This window comes from Equus caballus, chromosome 24 (assembly GCF_041296265.1).
Source record: "Equus caballus isolate H_3958 breed thoroughbred chromosome 24, TB-T2T, whole genome shotgun sequence".
Taxonomy (NCBI): Eukaryota; Metazoa; Chordata; class Mammalia; order Perissodactyla; family Equidae; genus Equus; species Equus caballus.
The window spans coordinates 48,989,979-49,007,291 of NC_091707.1; the positions used below are offsets into that span (position 1 = coordinate 48,989,979).

The 17,313-nt window shown below is 41.6% G+C and overlaps 1 protein-coding gene across 4 annotated transcripts in view; it reads right to left on the reverse strand.

Moving 5' to 3' along the window:
- BTBD7 (BTB domain containing 7) overlaps positions 1–14,626 on the reverse strand; it is an 88,694-nt gene extending 74,068 nt beyond the window's left edge. For 2 of the 4 annotated variants that reach the window (XR_011432119.1, XM_023628309.2), the window contains exon 1: positions 14,490–14,626. The gene's annotated coding sequence lies outside the window, so the exon portion shown is untranslated. Of the gene's footprint in view, positions 1–14,021; positions 14,160–14,489 lie in introns of those variants that run through there. The other 2 variants (XR_011432120.1, XM_001497651.7) reach the window with 2 other exon arrangements.
- Between the last annotated feature and the right edge of the window lie 2,687 nt (positions 14,627–17,313).

A 17,313-nucleotide genomic window follows, 5' to 3' on the forward strand; every position in this document is an offset into this window, starting at 1 on the left:
GAGATGCATGTTTTCCAGATAACTGGAGGATGCTTTCAGGGAGAAGAAATTCAATTAGTCCCCTCTATCCAAATGTCTTTTACTGAAGATACTCTGGGTATCCAGGGTCAAAATGGTAGGCATCTCTCCCTCATCCCTCTCCTCTAGATCAACTGGCTCACCAATCCCACTGCAAACTTAGACCAAGCCACTATTTATTAACTCTTTCCTGAACTGTCACAAAATCAAACTTGTTCTCTGCTTTCAGTCGAATTCACCTAGCATATCATCATCGAATTAATCTTCCTAACAGGTTCAATCAAGAATACAGAATAAGTACAAACTCCTAGCCACAAATCCTATCTCCTGTTCATACTCTGCAGGTATTTTACACATTAAATTATATCAGTATTTCCAAAAATGTATTTTACAAAACACTCGTCTTGCAAAATATACTGAAATGAGCCTTAAAAAAGAAAAAAACCATCCTGGTTAATTTGGGAAACACTACGTATTATATAGCCCAGTTTTGTAGACTTCTTCACTAAACAAGTATTTGAGTACCAACTATGTGACCTATGCTAAGTGCTGGGTGTTATAATTGTGAACAAAACAGTCTTAGTGCTCACTGCTTACAGTCAAGTGAGAGAAACGGACACTTAAACAAAAATAAAATTATACACTGGGATAAATGCCATGAAAAGCATGGGCTGCTATGAGAAAGAATGAGTAATTTGATTTATTGACATTAATATGCCCACAAGACATAAAGAACACACAGCATACAGAAGAGAGATCTTGACTTAAACACATTCATAAATATAAATAATACATCAACAATGTTTGACATTATGTATTAACAGAGGTGGCAGTTATGTGATGTTGGGGAGTTATGGCAGAGTAAACAGTTTAGCAAATTCTAGGAACAGCAAGAAAGTCAAGGTGGTCGATGCAGAGTAAGTGGGGTAAGGAGGATTAATGGGAGACAAGGCAGGACAGGTAGGTAGAAGCCAGGTCATACACCTCACTGAAAAAGGCTCAGAGTCCTGCAGTTAAAGCACCCGTTTAACTCTGATTAATTCAGCCTCTCCTAACTTGACTAATCATGGAAATCTTTCTAAGAAAAACCAATAACAGGCCATGTATTGTGTTCCACGGAACACATTTTCAATCATATGGTAGGAGTCAAAGTATGAAGTGAAGAAGGTTTGCACGGGGCTGGTGTTGACACATTTTGAGAGAAAATAACACAATGTGAAACCAATTATTTATTTAAATTTTGAATTAAAAAATCAAAAGATATTAACCAGAAAAAAGTTAACACAGCATGCCTGGGACTGCTATCCTTAGAAAGGTCTCTAAGAACTTGGATTTTGGGTGTTCCCAGTGTTCCTTAACTTATGATAAGAATGGTTCACCGTGCCTCAACTGTGCAAACAATATGGTTTATGCTGAATTTCTCCTTTCCTTCTGGGAGCCTGGAATTTTGGTACATGCTAGGTAGTGGGTAGGTAGCCCCCCAGTAAAAACCCTGGGCACTGAGTCTCTAACGAGCTTCCCTAGTAGACAACATTTCACACATGTTGTCACAAGTCAATGCTGGAGGAATTAAGTGTGTCCTGTGTGACTCCACTAGAAGACTCTTGGAAGCTTGTGCCTGGTTTCCTTTGGACTTTACGTCATGAGCCTTTCTTCTTTGCTGATGCTTTTTTGTATCCTGTGCTGTAATAATGATAGCCATGAGTATGACTATATGCTGAGCCCTGTGAGTCCTCCTAGTGAAGCTGGGATGGTCTTAGGGATCCCAATGCAGGTACAAAATGGGATATCGTGAAATGTTTCCCTCTATCTCTGTCTTCCAGCCTCCCAAAATGAAACGGTATTATTTTGGAATAAATAGTTAGTACTCAGGTATAAAGCTATTTTAAAAAAATCTTCAAAGAAACTGCCATAAAAATCAGAATAGTGGCTACGTGTAACCGAGGAGGAAGGTGGTTGTGATCGGAAAGAAGCACGAGGGGAGCTTTTAGAATGCTTACACTGTTCTATTTCATGACCAGGGTGGTGTCAGCTTTAAAATAATTTGCCAAAAAATTAAGTTAAGCTTAAATTTGTTTAATGTACTTCTTTGTACATATGTTATTTCACAATAAAAAAATGTTTTGGGGGCTGGCCCTGTGGCCGAGTGGTTAAGTTTGCATGCTCCACTTTGGCAGCCCGGGGTTTCACTGGTTCAAATCCTGGGCACAGACATGGCACCACTCATCGGGCCACGCTGAGCTGGCATGCCACATGCCATAACTGGAAGGACCCACAATTAAAAATACACAACTATGTACCGGGCGGGAGAAAAACGAAAAATAAAATTAAAAAAAAATTTTTGTTGTAGCCAGCTAGTACAGATTTGAAAGTTGTTGGCTGAGGCCTTGAAACTAAATTCATTTCCTAAAGAAAAGGATATAGAAGAATGAACGGAAGGCTAAGTACTGAGCCACAGGAAATGCTGATGACTTGGGAGCTGGAAGAGAACTGAGTAATGGCAAGCATGGAAAACACTAATTAGGCTGGGTAGTGACCAGAATAGGCTGCATGTGAGATGTGGCATCTGAATGAAGTTTAATTCACACTGAGAAGTCATCCTTTCCTCTGTGCTATCAGAAAGCTTTGGATACACCTCAATTTCAATACTTAGCATTCTGTGAGGGTGATTAAGATTTCCATGTCCTCAAAGAGACTAATTTCCTAGAGTACTGGGACTGTGTCCTTTTTCACTATGTATTCCAAGTACCTTGAAGAGTGCCTACCTCATAATGGGCCCTTAATAAATAAAGTGCTTAGAAATGGAGAATAAAATCAGGAAAGGCCCATATCACAGAAGCCATGAAAGGAGAGAATGTAAAGAATTCTATGATCCATTTTAAATATTCTTCGTTGTTCCTCTTTTTCTCCTACCTTAAGTAACCCCTCAGGTTATCACTGTTTTTACTAAATTCTTTCCACCCTACTGCTACCTTCTCATCATTCCTTCAACAACTGTCTGAATACCAGCTATGTGCAAGGAACGTAGCCAGATACTGTTAGGGACACAAAAATGAGTTGTCTAGTGCAGGAGGTGTTGTGGTAAATAAATAACACAAAGCTGCAAGTGGATACAGAGAGAGAAAGAATATGAACATGGCATGGAAGTTGGAGGAGGGTGATTAGGAAAGGCTTTCATGCAAAGATGACATCTGCTCTGGTCCTTGAAGGATGTTAGAATTTAAACATAAGAAATGTAGGTAAGAGCATTTCAACAGAGAGAACAGCTTAAGAATTAACAGGCATGTGAGAGACAACATATAAAGAAACGAGGCAAGAAAGGCAGGACTTAAATAAGAGAAAGTAAGAAAAATGCAAAGATTATGCCACTGTCCAATTAGGTAGAGCTGATACAAGAGACCAAAATGGAGCAGCCAGAGAGGTAGAGGAAAATCAGAAGAATGTAGTCTCACAGAATTCAAGAGAGGAAACTAAGCCGATAGAGAAAATTTGGAGAGAGCACATGTTTTATAACTCTTTTAAAAACTCTTTTTAAAGTTTTACTTTTATAACTCTTTTTTTAAAAAAAGGCTGCAAAAAGGTGCCAGGAAGCAAAGCAGTAGTAGAGAGGGATCTGGAAGTCTAGAAAGGTGTGTGAATGAAAGAGGAGGAGATATTACAGTGTAGGGGAGGAAGACATTTCCTCTTCCCAAATGTGGGTTGGTCTGGCCGGAGAACGAATTAAATTCACATGAGACAGAATAGCAAGAGAAAATTAAACAAAGCTTTATGAGGAACCATGGCCCAGGGGCTTTCTTCCCGAAGTAAGAAAGAGCACCGAAGAAGTGGGGTGCACATAGTGGTTATATACCCCCAAACAGGGTGTTTCACATGTGATTGAAATGCCCCTCCCACAATAGTCACAAGATTGCCCTGTCGGCACAGCCCTTGATGGACACAGCAGGTAGCGGTCTGCTGTCTCAGAGGGCGTAGCAGGAGGCAAGTCGATTGTCTGGAGCTGGGCGGTCACAGGTGGGCACAGCAATCAGCTCCTAACCTAAAGAAAGATGCTTAATCCTTAAAGAAACGCCAAAGTTGGGAGGGGGAGGGAAGTCAGTTAGAGGAGGTTACCAGAGAAGCACAATAAAATGCAGATTTAAGTCCTTGCCTTTGGTATTGATTAAGAGTTTTTAGAGAGAAGGTCATCTCCTTTCTTCTTTCTGGTACAGGGAGGGAGGCACCTTTTACAGATAGAGATTTACCTTACAAATGTAAATGTGACCTAACAAAGGGCAAGTTCCATTCCTCAGAGCCTCCTTCCCTGTCCCAGTTTATCAAAAGCAATCAGCCTCAAATAATCCTGATGCCAAAGAAACATATCTTGGGGTGGCCAATTTCAGGTCCCCACAACAGCAAATGAGTAAGAGGACAGAAATGATGTAGTAACGCTGTTGTTTTCAACTGGGGTGATTCTGGCCCCTTGGGGACATCTCGCAACCCATGGAGACATTTTTGGTTGCCATAACCAGGAATAGGGGAGGGTACTATTGGCATTTCATGGGTAGAGGTTGGGGATGTGGCTAAACATTTTACAGGGCACAGGATAGTCCCTCACAACTAAGAATTATCTGGCTCAAAATGTCAATAGTGCCAAGGTTGGGAAACCCTGTATGCAGAGTATAAGGGATACAAAAGAGAGAAAGATTAACCAAAGAAACGGTCTTTGGTAAAGTGAGAACATTTATGGAGGAGGAAGACTTCTCTGGTTCTCTATCTAGCGACCCTGATTAGAGCATGATGCTGGAAGAAGCTTCAAGGTGTCACTTATTTGAAAAGTCTATTGAAATATAATGGCATTCCAACTTCTCCCATAAACACGAAGACAATGTGCATGCCTTAAATCATTAGCTACCCTGTGGCTATTAGATAGACATAAAGGACCTATCTTTTGGGATACAGTCAAGGTCTAAAATTCTTTTAGAATTTTTTTAAAACTTTTTTTTTTTTTTAATTCCCTATACCCAGAGAATTCACATCCATTAAAAAGTTAATAGACGCAGATGGACCTTGAGGGAATTATGTTAAGTGAAATAAGCCAGATAGAGAAGGACCATCTCTGTATAACTCCTCTCGTGAGGAATTTAAAAATGCAGACAAAGAGAACAGATTAGTGGCTACCAGGGGAAAGGTGGGGTGGGGGGTGGGCACAAAGGGTGAAGGGGGTACACCTACAACACGAGTGATAGACAATAATGTACAACTGAAATTTCACAAGATTGTAACCTATCGTTAACTCAATAAAAAATAAACGTTAATAGATATAAATGATCTGAGTCCATATACTAGCGTAATTTTATTTTATAAAATTTCCTATTGTGCCATTTAGAAACTAGTTACAAATGATCTATAGTTTAACAGTTCATAGGGATACCATGTGATAAGTCTACAAAGCACCACTTTTTTAAGTTGCAAAGTGAAACTGATATAAAAGGCTAAAAAGAGTTAACAGTGGTTATATGTATCACGTAAGAAGCACTGAGAGGGACTTAATCAAAACACTCTGCTCTCAAATAAGAGAATTTTCATTCATGCAAACATTTTCTGAGCACCTACTATGTGCACACACACATAGGGATATAACAATGAACAAGACAGACAAAACTTTGGCTTTTAAGGTACTTAGGGGCAAACAGGGAAAGAGGCAATTACTATGTGGAAACAGCATAGATTTGTGGAGATGAAGAACTCTGGAGCCAAACTGCCTGGGTCTGGGTCTAGCTCTGCCATTTATAAACTGTGTGATCTTGGGCAAATTTTTTATCTTCTCTGTGTCTGATAATAATAAAAATGTCTACGGGCCAGCCCATGGCCTAGTGGTTAAGTTTGGTGCACGTCACTTCGGTTCCTGGGTGTGGATCTACATCACTTGTCAGCAGCCATGCTGTGGTGGTGATCCACATACAAAATACAGGAAGAGTGGCACAGATTTTAGCTCAGGGTGAATCTTCCTCAGCAAAAATAATAATAATAATAATAATAATAATAATAAAAGTGCCTACCTTATGGGGCGGTTGTTGAGAGAGTGATATCTGACAGAAGATGTAAGACTGACAACAAAAGGTGTAAACTTTTCCTTTTCCTGGTGAAGGTAATGGGGAGAGGGGTTGGGACGCCAAAATAATGCTCCAAAGAGCAGAGGGAACTGACTATGTGAAGGCCCAAGGAGAGAACAAAACCTGGTTCACTGAGGAAATAAAAGTAACTCTGTACGTAGAGCACAGTGGGAACAGGTTGTGGCAGTGGTAAGATATGAGCCCAGGCTGGATAACAAAAGCCATGTGATCCATGATAAGGAGTTTGAACTTTATTCTAAAGAGTTGTTTACTGCTGTTTAATTAAAAAAAAAAAAAAAAGAAATATATGTGTGCGTGTGTGTATATATATCTATATCTATATACATATACACACACACACTAATGCTTCAATTAAGTGACAGACCTTTTCTTATTCAAGAATTAAAAAGCCCACAAGAGAGAAAGAATGCATACATACAGAAGAGAGATCTTGGCTTAAATACTCAAAAGTTGAAATCCAAATGGCATTAAACGCATTCACTTAATTTTGAAAAGTTCACGGAGAAAAAAGAAACGTCTGAGCACCTATGTTCTGTGATGAGGATTTTTAGGCTGCTTAATTTTAAAATGGCTTATGATGAGGATTTTTAGGCTGGTTAGTTTTAAAACTACAGATGAGATTCAGGCTCCAAGGAATGGAATTTGTTTGCCCCTTTGTTGGGAAACATTTACATTTCTAAGGGAAACCTCTATCTGTGAAGATGCCTCCCTCTCTGTGCCAGGAAGGGGGGGGATGGTCTTATCTCTAGAGGCTCTTGGTCAATGCCAGAGGCAAGAACTTAAGTTGGTTGCTGTCTGGCAATCTCATGTAACTGGTTTAGGGTGGTGGTGTCTAACCTTTCTAACCTTTACTTAATCCGATTTGATTCTTGTCTAAAAGTCATGGGATCACCCAATGACCAGACCCCACCCGCACTGATACCATTTTAACTTTTTTTTTCATGTTCTTTCCTTTGTCTTGTAAAGAGATGAATCATATACCTATGCCTTATAAAATTAGCCCTAACCCTCAACTCGGGGCAGCAGCAGGAGCTCTGACTGCCCGTGGGTCCTGTCCCCACGCACCAGCTCTGCCTGCCCATGGGTCCTGTCCCCATGCCAGCGGGGGCAGCAGCAGCAGCTCTGCCTGCCCATGGGCTCTGTCCCCATGCCAGCGGGGGCAGCAGAAGCGGCAGCAGCAGGAGCTCTGACTGCCCGTGGGTCCTGTCCCCACGCACCAGCTCTGCCTGCCCATGGGTCCTGTCCCCATGCCAGCGGGGGCAGCAGCAGCAGCTCTGCCTGCCCATGGGCTCTGTCCCCATGCCAGCGGGGGCAGCAGAAGCGGCGGCAGCAGAAGCTCTGACTGCCCATGGGTCCTGTCCCCATGCTATTCCACACTATTTTCTAAATAAAAGAGCACTACCGCCAGATCTTGAGAGTCTAAGAAATCTTTCTTTCGACTCCTCGGCTCACCGATCCCGCATCATTCTGGACACCATATTGTGTTTTCACATAGATTATCTTAATTAATCAAAGAAGATCCCTGAGTAGGGTGACACTACTCATTTTACAGATGTGGAATAAGGTACAGAGAGGTTACTTGGTCCAAAGCACAAAGGTAACAAACTAGATATCAAAACAAGAAGACTGTTCATCATAACCAAATGTGACAAATTTGTCTTTTCATAATCATCCCGATACGTGATATTACAATTTCTAATGTATATTCTATTCCTTGTTTTAAAAATAACTACAAATCACTATGCTGAAGTTTAATTTATTTGACTGAAGCCAACAAATGGTGAAGTATACAGAGTTGGGAATTTTAACTCTTCTTCCCCATTCTTCCTCCTTTGTCAGTCTTTATTGTGGAAGCATGTGACAGAACTATGACTTCCTAATTAAGGCTATTAAGAGATTTCTCTGTCATAAGCTATTACTAACATTCACTATAAACTCATTTAGTTCTGCCACAAAGCTTTTTTGCTTACCAGAAAATTCTCATGTCTAGTCTCAAGCAAGCAAGAGATATTTTGGGAAAGTCTGAAGACAAGATTATTAGGTCTTATGAAGCATATTAATCTCAGATTAATAAAAGCATAAATCTCAGATAAAACAGATCTAATTTCAAAATATAGGAAAAAAGATAAATATTATACTTGAAATTAACTCTGGCATTCAAGTCTCCCCCTAAAGAAGGAAGGAAATTGCGCAGTAACAATACAATCCATTATTGCTCCTTCCAGGAATCTTGCTTTAGTAGGTAAGATTTTTTATAAAATTTAAGGGACTGTGGCCAGAGGAGACTGTCAAACTTTTAATCTAAATGAACATTTTTAGAAAATAATAAAGGGCAAGCAAACAACACTCTGCATGTCTGGTATAATGGATTTTTCCGTTTCACTTTAGTTTAAAGACAGTAACATCTCATGTTTATTTAAAAATTGTTTACAAAGCACTTTTTCATGTTAGTTTCATCCTAACAACTCAATTACACAGTATCTATAATGTACCAGACACTGTGCTACATCCTGTAGGCTTTGGCTCAAAGTACAGAGTTATGAGGAGGAGTCAGACACACAAGCAAGTTATTATACAGTGCAGAAAGTCTGGAAGAGAGGTCCAAAGTACTAAGACAGAAAGTTTATGACTACTGGTAAAGGTAACGTTTAAACTGGGTCTTAAAGAATAAAGACAACTATATCAATCAGGAGATTTTTGATGGCAAATAACTCCAAAGAATTGGCTTAAGCAATAAGGAATTTATCTACACGAGGAGAAATCCCGTGGTAGCGAAAGCCCCGGGCCCAGTGTCTAAAATGATGTTATCATAGACCTAGGTTCATTCTCTCTCTGCTCTGCTGCCCTTAGGGCATGCTTTATCATCCCTGTGGTCACAAGACAGCTGCCAGTGGCCACTGGGGCACATGTTCTCTTGTTCATATACAATAGGGGAAAAATTCTCTCCCACAGAAACAGAATGACTCCTTCCCTTCAAACTGACTAGGACAAATAATAGTTTATAGGGAAATGCCTTAAGCTGATTGACTTGGAGTAATCAAAATTTCCCCCTAGAGTGGGAGATGAATCATCTTCTCAGAGTTTCCTGGATGACAAAGAATAAGGAGAATTCTAAGGATAAATAAGGATAAACACATGAAAAATAAAGCACAAGGAACAAGAAACAGCTTGGTATGGCTGGAGTGATGGGAAATCTAAAGTTGGACACATTCTACAAACTCTTATGAGTTTGGACTTTATCCTATAGACAATGGGAAGTTAACACAGGTTTTTTAAAATAGGGAAGTAACATGTTCCAACTGGATTTTTTAGAAACATAAGTGTGGTAGCAATATGGAGAACAGCCAGAGAAGGAGAGGGTGAGAACAAATGGCAGAGACTTGGAGGGTAGGCTGTTCAATAAGTAGTCCAAGCTAGTAAGGAAGTGGTAACGGGGAGGGAAAGGATGGAATAAAAAACACTTACAAGGTGGCAAAGCTGCCATGTAACACATTGCTGTACGTGTGTTTGTGTGTGTATACATATATCTATCTATATATATATATATTTCTTTTTTACAGATGAGGAAAATTAAGCCTCAGACAGGCTAAATGGTTTACTTAAGAACACAAAACTATAAAAAGTAGTCAGAATCTGAATGGAGGTTTGATTCCTAATCTAATGTTCTATTACATCAAAACTATATCTAACTATATCTAAAAACTCCAACAATGCTCAAAAAAGGGGACTCTTTCGAATCCTGTGATTTAAAAGATGTTCTGTGCATTGAATTAAAGTGATTCCTATTTATTCCAATCTTAACATAATGTACACTATCTTAGCACCCATAACTGCTTTTCTCTTAAAACATACCTGCTAAAACACTCAACAAACCAGAAATATAAGGAAATTATATCAATGTAATAAAGGTCGTTTATGAAAAACCCACAGCTAACATCATACTCAATGGTCAAAAACTGAAAGCTTTTCCTCTAAGATAAGGAACAAGACAACGATGTACATTTTCACCACTTCTCAATATAGTACTGGAAGTCCTATCCAGAGCAATTAAGCAAGAAAAAAAAATAAAAGGCATTCAAATTGAAAAAGAAAAAGTAAAACTATCTTTGTTTGAAGACAACATTATCCTATAGGTAGAAAACTCTAAAGATTCCTCATACAAAAAAAAAAAAAAAAAAACCCTGTTAGAACGAATAAATGAATTCAGTAAAGTTGCAGGATATAAAATCAACACACAAAAATGAATGTGTTCTATACACTAACAATGAACAATCCAAAAAGGAGATTAAGAAATGAATCTCATTTACAATAGTATCAGAAAGAATAAAACACTTAGGAATAAACTTAACCAAGGAGATGAAAGACTTTTACACTGAAAACTACAAAACATTGTGGGAAGAAATTAGAGACACAAATAAATGGAAAGACATCAGTGTTCACAGACTAGAAGACTGAACATTAACACGTCAACACTCTTCCAAACAAGCTATAGATTGAATGCAATTGCTTTCAAAAAAATCCCAATGACGTTTTTTGCAGAAATAGAAAAATCCATCCTAAAATTCACATGGAATCTCAAAGGACCCCAAATAGCCAAAACAATCTTGAAAAAGAACAATGTTGGAGGTCTCATACTTCCTGATTTCAAAACTTACTATAAAGCTACAGTAATCAAAACAGTGCGGTACTGGCGTAAAGAGAGATTTACAGACCAATGGAAGAGACAGGATAGGGTTCAGAAATAAACTCTCACATACATGATCAAGTGATTTTCGATAAGGATGGCGAGACCACTCAATGGAAAGAAGACAGTCTTTTCAACAAATGATGCTGGGAAAAGTGGATATCCACATGCAAAGACCTAAGTGTAAGAGTTTTTTAAGAGGAAAAACTCTTAGAAGAGTTGTACAGGGAGAAAGCTTCACGACGTTGGATCTGGCAATGATTTCTTCGATATAACACCAAAACCATAAGCAACAAAAGAAAAACTAGTTAAGCTGGACTTCATCAAAATGAAAAACTTTTGTGCATCAAAGGACATTCAAGAGAGTGAAAAGGCAATGTAGGGAATGGCAGAAAATATTCGCAAATCATATATCTGATAAGAGACTGATATCCAGAACATATAAAGAACTCCCACAATTCAACAACAAAAAAAAACAACTTGATTAAAAAATGTGCAAAGAACTTAGATATTTCTCCACAGAAGATACACAAAAGGCTGATAAGCAACAGAAGAGACAGGAACATCACTAATCATTAGAGAAATGCAAATCAAAACCACAATAAGATTCCACTTCACACCCATTAGGATGGCTATTATCAAGATAACAGAAATTAACAAGTGTTGGCAAGGATGTGGAGAGTGGAATATCATGTACTGCTCGTGGGAATGTAAAATTTTCTGGATATATACCCAAAAGAAATGAAAGCACAGACCCAAATAGATATTTGTAAACCCATGTTCATAGCACATTCTTCACAATAGCTGAAAGGTAGAAGTAAACCAAGTATGCACTGACAGATAAATGGATGAACAAAACGTAGTATAAACATATAACGGAATATTATCCAGCCTTAGAAATGAAGGAAATTCTGACAAATGCTCAAACATGGATGAACTTTACGGACATTATGCTAAATGAAATAAATTAGTCACAAAAGGACAAATATTGCTTGATTCCACTTACATGAGGTACCTAGACTAGGCAAATTCATAGAGACAGAAAGTAGAATGGTGGTTGCCAGGGGCTGGGGGTAAAGAAAAATGGAGAGTTAGTGTTTAATAGGTACAGAGTTTAAGTTGGGAATGAAAAGAATTCTAGAGATGGATGCTGAGGATGGCTGCACAACAACGTGAATGTACCGAACGCCACAGAACTGCATGCTTAAAACTGGTTCAAATGGCAAATTTTATGTTATATATACTTTACCACAATAAAAACAAAACCAAAAATAACATCTGCTATACATCCTTCTGACTGACTCCATCCCAGTCTAGGATCTCATATCTTCATACCCAGGTAACCGCAACAGCTACTGCCGTCCCTGGTTCATTCCATTCTCCCCGCATTCTAACTCAACCTGCAGATCGGTGACGGCTTCATCTTGCTGGTTTATCACATTAATGTCTGGCCTCCAGACTCGTAAAGGCTCCCCATATCTTGCACAAGAGGATAAAAATCCAAATCTCCTCAATCCAGAACTCAAGCTCTTCTTGAGAAAGATATCCTTCCAACTGTCTGATGTTTTCCTTTTAGTCTCCCGAAGAAATTCAGCTGTGGGCTCACCCTACTTTCCCTCTATGCCCCTCCCCTAAAGCTAATCTCCACATTATACTCTTGCTTTTACCTCACAAAGTAACTGCTCCAATCTCTCTGTAAATCGAAACCCTCACAGGTGAGCTCAAATCCCAAGTGCTCCAGGAAGTTCTTTCGACTCCTGAGGCCTCACTCATCTCCATATATCATCACACCTACAGCATTCTTTGTACTGGTAGAACCTTCCAGATTGTCTCCTAGACTCAAAGGGGTACATCTTATCTTTCCTGAGGGCAAGGTCTATATATTACACTTCCTTCTTTTCTCCTGTAGCACCTAGTATAATGCAAAACACAAAGCAGATGTTCAATAATCACCCGTGTAATTGAACACAAGGTACAACTTCGGTGTGTGAGTTTCACTGACTAGAATATGCAATCAGAACCATCTGACAGTATTGTTTTTCTAAAGGTTAACCTGTGACACACAACATAGAAAACCACTGTGACTCAAGAAGATACATGGAAACCAGGTGGTATAACCTGGCAATCACAACACAGGTGTTTTAAATCCTAAAATTAGAGTCTGATTCAAAGAACTCATTTAAACGCTGGTGTTGGGGCACAGAACAATATAGTAGTTGACCTGCGGGTTTTACTGAATGCATGCAAGAATGAGCCATGCTATAATTGGGCGAAAATGTAGTCACAGGCCTATGAAAATTCTAAATGAAGTGTCAGTTTTTATTAAATTAGGGGGAAAGAAAACGTTGTCAGTAACTTGAGTGAACTGACAGTAGCTGTCAGAATCCCAATGAGGCTTGCTCTCCCATTTCTGCTTTCAACCTTACTGCAAAAGACCTAGGGATGGGGATGGGTATTGGTGAAGAATGCAATCAGTGAAGCATAAGAGGCTCAGGAGTGCAGTGAAAAGAGCTCTCTAAATGGGACGTACAGGCCTAGATCGTAGTTTGGGTCCAAGCACGGGCCAGCTGTAGGACCCATAGTAAATCGCTCATCTCCCTGGGCCTAGTTACCCGGCTCTAAAACAAGTCACACCAGATCTCTAAAGGTTTTTCTGACCCCAGAATTCCAGGACAAGTGTAATCACAGCTGCCATTAACACCTACGACTCTTGCAATTTTAAATCTTTCTTCCACATTTCCGGAAGAAAGTAATTTATTTCAGCAGCCTAAAAGAAATGGATGCTCTTCAGAGACAAAAGATTCTGCTAGTTGAAAAAACTAAGTAATCCTGTAAAAATGCCTCTTTCCACCTTACGATAAGATGTTTTAGCAAAGGGAACAGTTCTCTGGTAAAGACAACCCAGACTGCTTCTGCAGACGAGGCCTAACCCAGAGTACTTATTATCTGTGCTGGTATGTGAAGAGGTGCTATTGTAGTTCAAAGCAGAAGCAACACCCCCAGAGCTTCTCCAAAAACACGGTGAGAAAGTTCTCATCCTCGGGGTAAGGCTAGTAAACAGCTCTGCAGACGAAAAGGCTCTGAAACATGCACGTTTTCTGCCATTCGAGTACCCCAAGCACAAACTCCCTTATCGAACGCTCGGTATTGTCTCCCCTCCGACCTGTCAAACGCAATTCCAGTTCGACCCCGTAACGGTAACTTACGCGGACAATCGAACTTCTCCCCTCGAGCCGCCGTCCCCAGGCCTGTCCCTCCCCGCTTCCGGCCGGCCGCTCTCACGCCCACCCCGGGGCGGTCGCAGCCCCGCAGCCGGGTAAACACGCGCCCGACTCTCGAGAGCGCTTTCCCGGCGTCCTGGGAGCGCCGGGTCCCGCCCCTCGGAGCCCGGAGCCGGCCGGGCCGCCCTCCCCGCCCCGAGCGCCACACCTCGCGTCCCGGCCCCCGGGACGGCGGCACCCAGCCCAGCCCAGCCTGCCCCTGGAGCGCACCGGGACCGGCCGGTCCCCCGCCGCCGCCTCAGCCCCCGACGGGCGACCGCCCCTTCCCCGCCGGCGGCCCGGCCCCAGCCCGGCGCCCCCCGCCCCGGCACAGCCCGTTCCTCACCGGGACGCCCCGCGCCGCGCCGGGCACCGCCTCGGCTCCCAGCCTCGGAGACACCGAGGGACACTCACCCCGGAGGCTCCTCCCGCCGCTGCTGCTGCTGCCGCCGCGGGGGCCGCGGCCGTCGCCCCTGCCGCCGCCACCAGCACCGCCGTCCGCGCCGGCGCCAGCACCCCCGGCCATCCTCCTCCTGCCGCCGCCGCCGCCCTCTCCGCTCCTGTCAGTGGCTCAGGCTCCGGGGCTGCTCCAGGTTCCCCACGCCGCCATCTTGACTCCTAGCGGGAGCAGGAGGGGCTCGGCTCGGCGCGGCCCTGGGGCGCCTGCGCGGCGCTGCGGCGCCGGCCCGAGGCCCCGCCCGTCCCCGCCGTCGCCGCGCCCGGGGTCATGTGGGCCGCCAGCGGCGCGCGCGCCGGGGAGGCGCGTTCGCGGGACCCGGGAGCATTTGGAGCCGAGTGCGCGCGCATTATCCCGGCTCCACGCCCGCGAGCGCGGGGCAGGGCGCTGCGTGTTAGAAGCTCGTTGCAGCATCCTGCTTATTCCAGGGACTTGTGACAAATCATGAAGTGTATCAGAACGGAATTATAATAACTACGTTACTAGGGGACCAGTTCTACCAGTTCGTGTTTCCATTCGACGGCCAGCATCCTGATTGATCGCGCACAATGCATCATTCGCAAAGAGAAGACTGCGCTTCGAAGGAAAAGTCCTTTCTGACGGTCTTGGCCTTTCGGTGGCTTCTTGGCAGTTTATCTTAAGCCCTGTCTGCGTGGTAATTTTATGGACATCACTTTGCTAGTTGTACAATAGGTTGGAAAAAAAAAAACCACTGAAAGTTTACCTCAACAAGATACCCCCATAAACGAGGGAAAAGAAGTGATGAAAGCACACAGTCGCCACAGGGGAGAGCCAAATCGCTCTTCCCTAGATGCACCTTGTCTAGAAGTTTGTAATAATTTCAGGGGTGCAATAAGAAAAACACCTTATATCTGTGCAGAACCTTACAGTTCTCAAAACACCATTGAATACATGGCTTCGTTTGAACACCAAAACCACTCTTTGAGATACAGGTATTATTAAGCCGTTTTACAGCTAAGGAAAATAGCAGGAGTACTAAGTCGTTTACCCACGGGCGCATAGGCAGCATTACTGAGTAGGCAAGCCAGGACTAGAACGCAGACATTCTGACCCTGGTCACCAGGCACATTACCCGTCACAGGTCTCTGACAGGCTTTGGCAATAGATGATGTATTTGTCCTCTGGGAATTTATTTAAAACCCTCTTTAAAGTATCTGCATTTTCAATCTCTTAGCCACCCTTTGAGAAACACGTTTTCTATGTCACACTGAACCTTTTTGTTATTCTCAAACTACCTCTAAGCTCAAAAAGATAAGAGAAACTTCGAACTTTGTGCTGTGTTTTTTTAAACATCTCATGGTGCTTCATTATTTTATATGTTTCGTATTTGGTTGGAGGATTTAAGTTTTTTTGACATCCTTCAAAGGAAAGATTTTCTGTCTGAATATGATCACTGCTTTTCTGTGGACTTTCTTCAGATTTGTTGCATCTTTATTGTGCGCATTCATTACCTCCTTACTTTCTTGAAAAGATATTTCTCTCCAATTTATATTCCTTTTTCCCCTTTCACTCTGTGTGTCTCCTCCTACCCAATTCTTGAAAGTTTGGAGATTGTAGCAGGCATTATAATATTCCCTTGTCCAAAGAAAGGTCTCCTCTAGCTGGTAAGGTTCTCTTCAACTGAGCACACCGGTGTGGACAGTAGACAAGAACTGCATGGAAAGGTGAGAAAATACAAGAGAGAGAGGCTCATCTCTTTGGAGCAAAGAATTGGCTCTGGGTGCCCACCTGCTATTCCCCTATACTGTTATACTTCCCCTAAACACATAATGGAATCTTATCGAAATTCGAGCCACCTATAATTATTTTACATTATTTTGCCTTTGTCTTCATCAGTTAAATATTATATTAGCTGAAAGAGCTATTATATGCAAACTAAAAATTCCATTGTCCATACCACTCCTTGATAATTTATTAAATGTTAAATAAAATAAATCCCCACTATTTACACTTTCTCATTTATTCTTAATCTTCATTGCTTGACTTTGGTTCTAGTTCCTAGACACAATTTGAAAAACAAAATTAAAACAATACTAACAACAATAGCATTCTAAAATTCCGTAGTCATACCATTTTTTTTTTAAGATTTTATTTTTTTCCTTTTTCTCCCCAAAGCCCCCCAGTACATAGTTGTATATTCTTCGTTGTGGGTCCTTCTAGTTGTGGCATGTGGGACGCTGCCTCAGTGTGGTTTGATGAGCAGTGCCATGTCCGTGCCCAGGATTCGAACCAACGAAACACTGGAGCGCGGAACTTAACCACTCGGCCACGGGGCCAGCCCCATTCACACCATTTTTATAAAGCCTTTGATGTAGAAATCTATCAAAGGCTTTTTGAAAAGACGAATAAGGTCTGTTGGTGCCACCTTGTCCTTTTGTCTATCTATCTGGTAGACTAGTTGGGTACCAGTTTGCCTTCACAGAAAATATGCTACGTGTTCCATGAATTTTTCGACCCTTTAATTGATCCATCTTGTGTTTTCTTATTATACCACTTAGCTGTTCTTTCAAGATACTGAATTAACTCAGTTTACACTTCCGTCAGAGTTTAGATTTGTCTATTTCAGTTCAGTCCAACATACATTTTTTTAAAGCATCCAGCACTATCTGCCAAGCACAGTGCTAGATGCTCAAGGTAAAAAGTAATTCTTTGCCCTTGAGGAGTTTAGAATCTAAATAGGGAGACAGACTGAAAGGAAAAAAAAGGCCAGTGCTAAGATAGTGGTCAGTAGTGGTGAAGACTATGAGTTCTAGAGTCAGA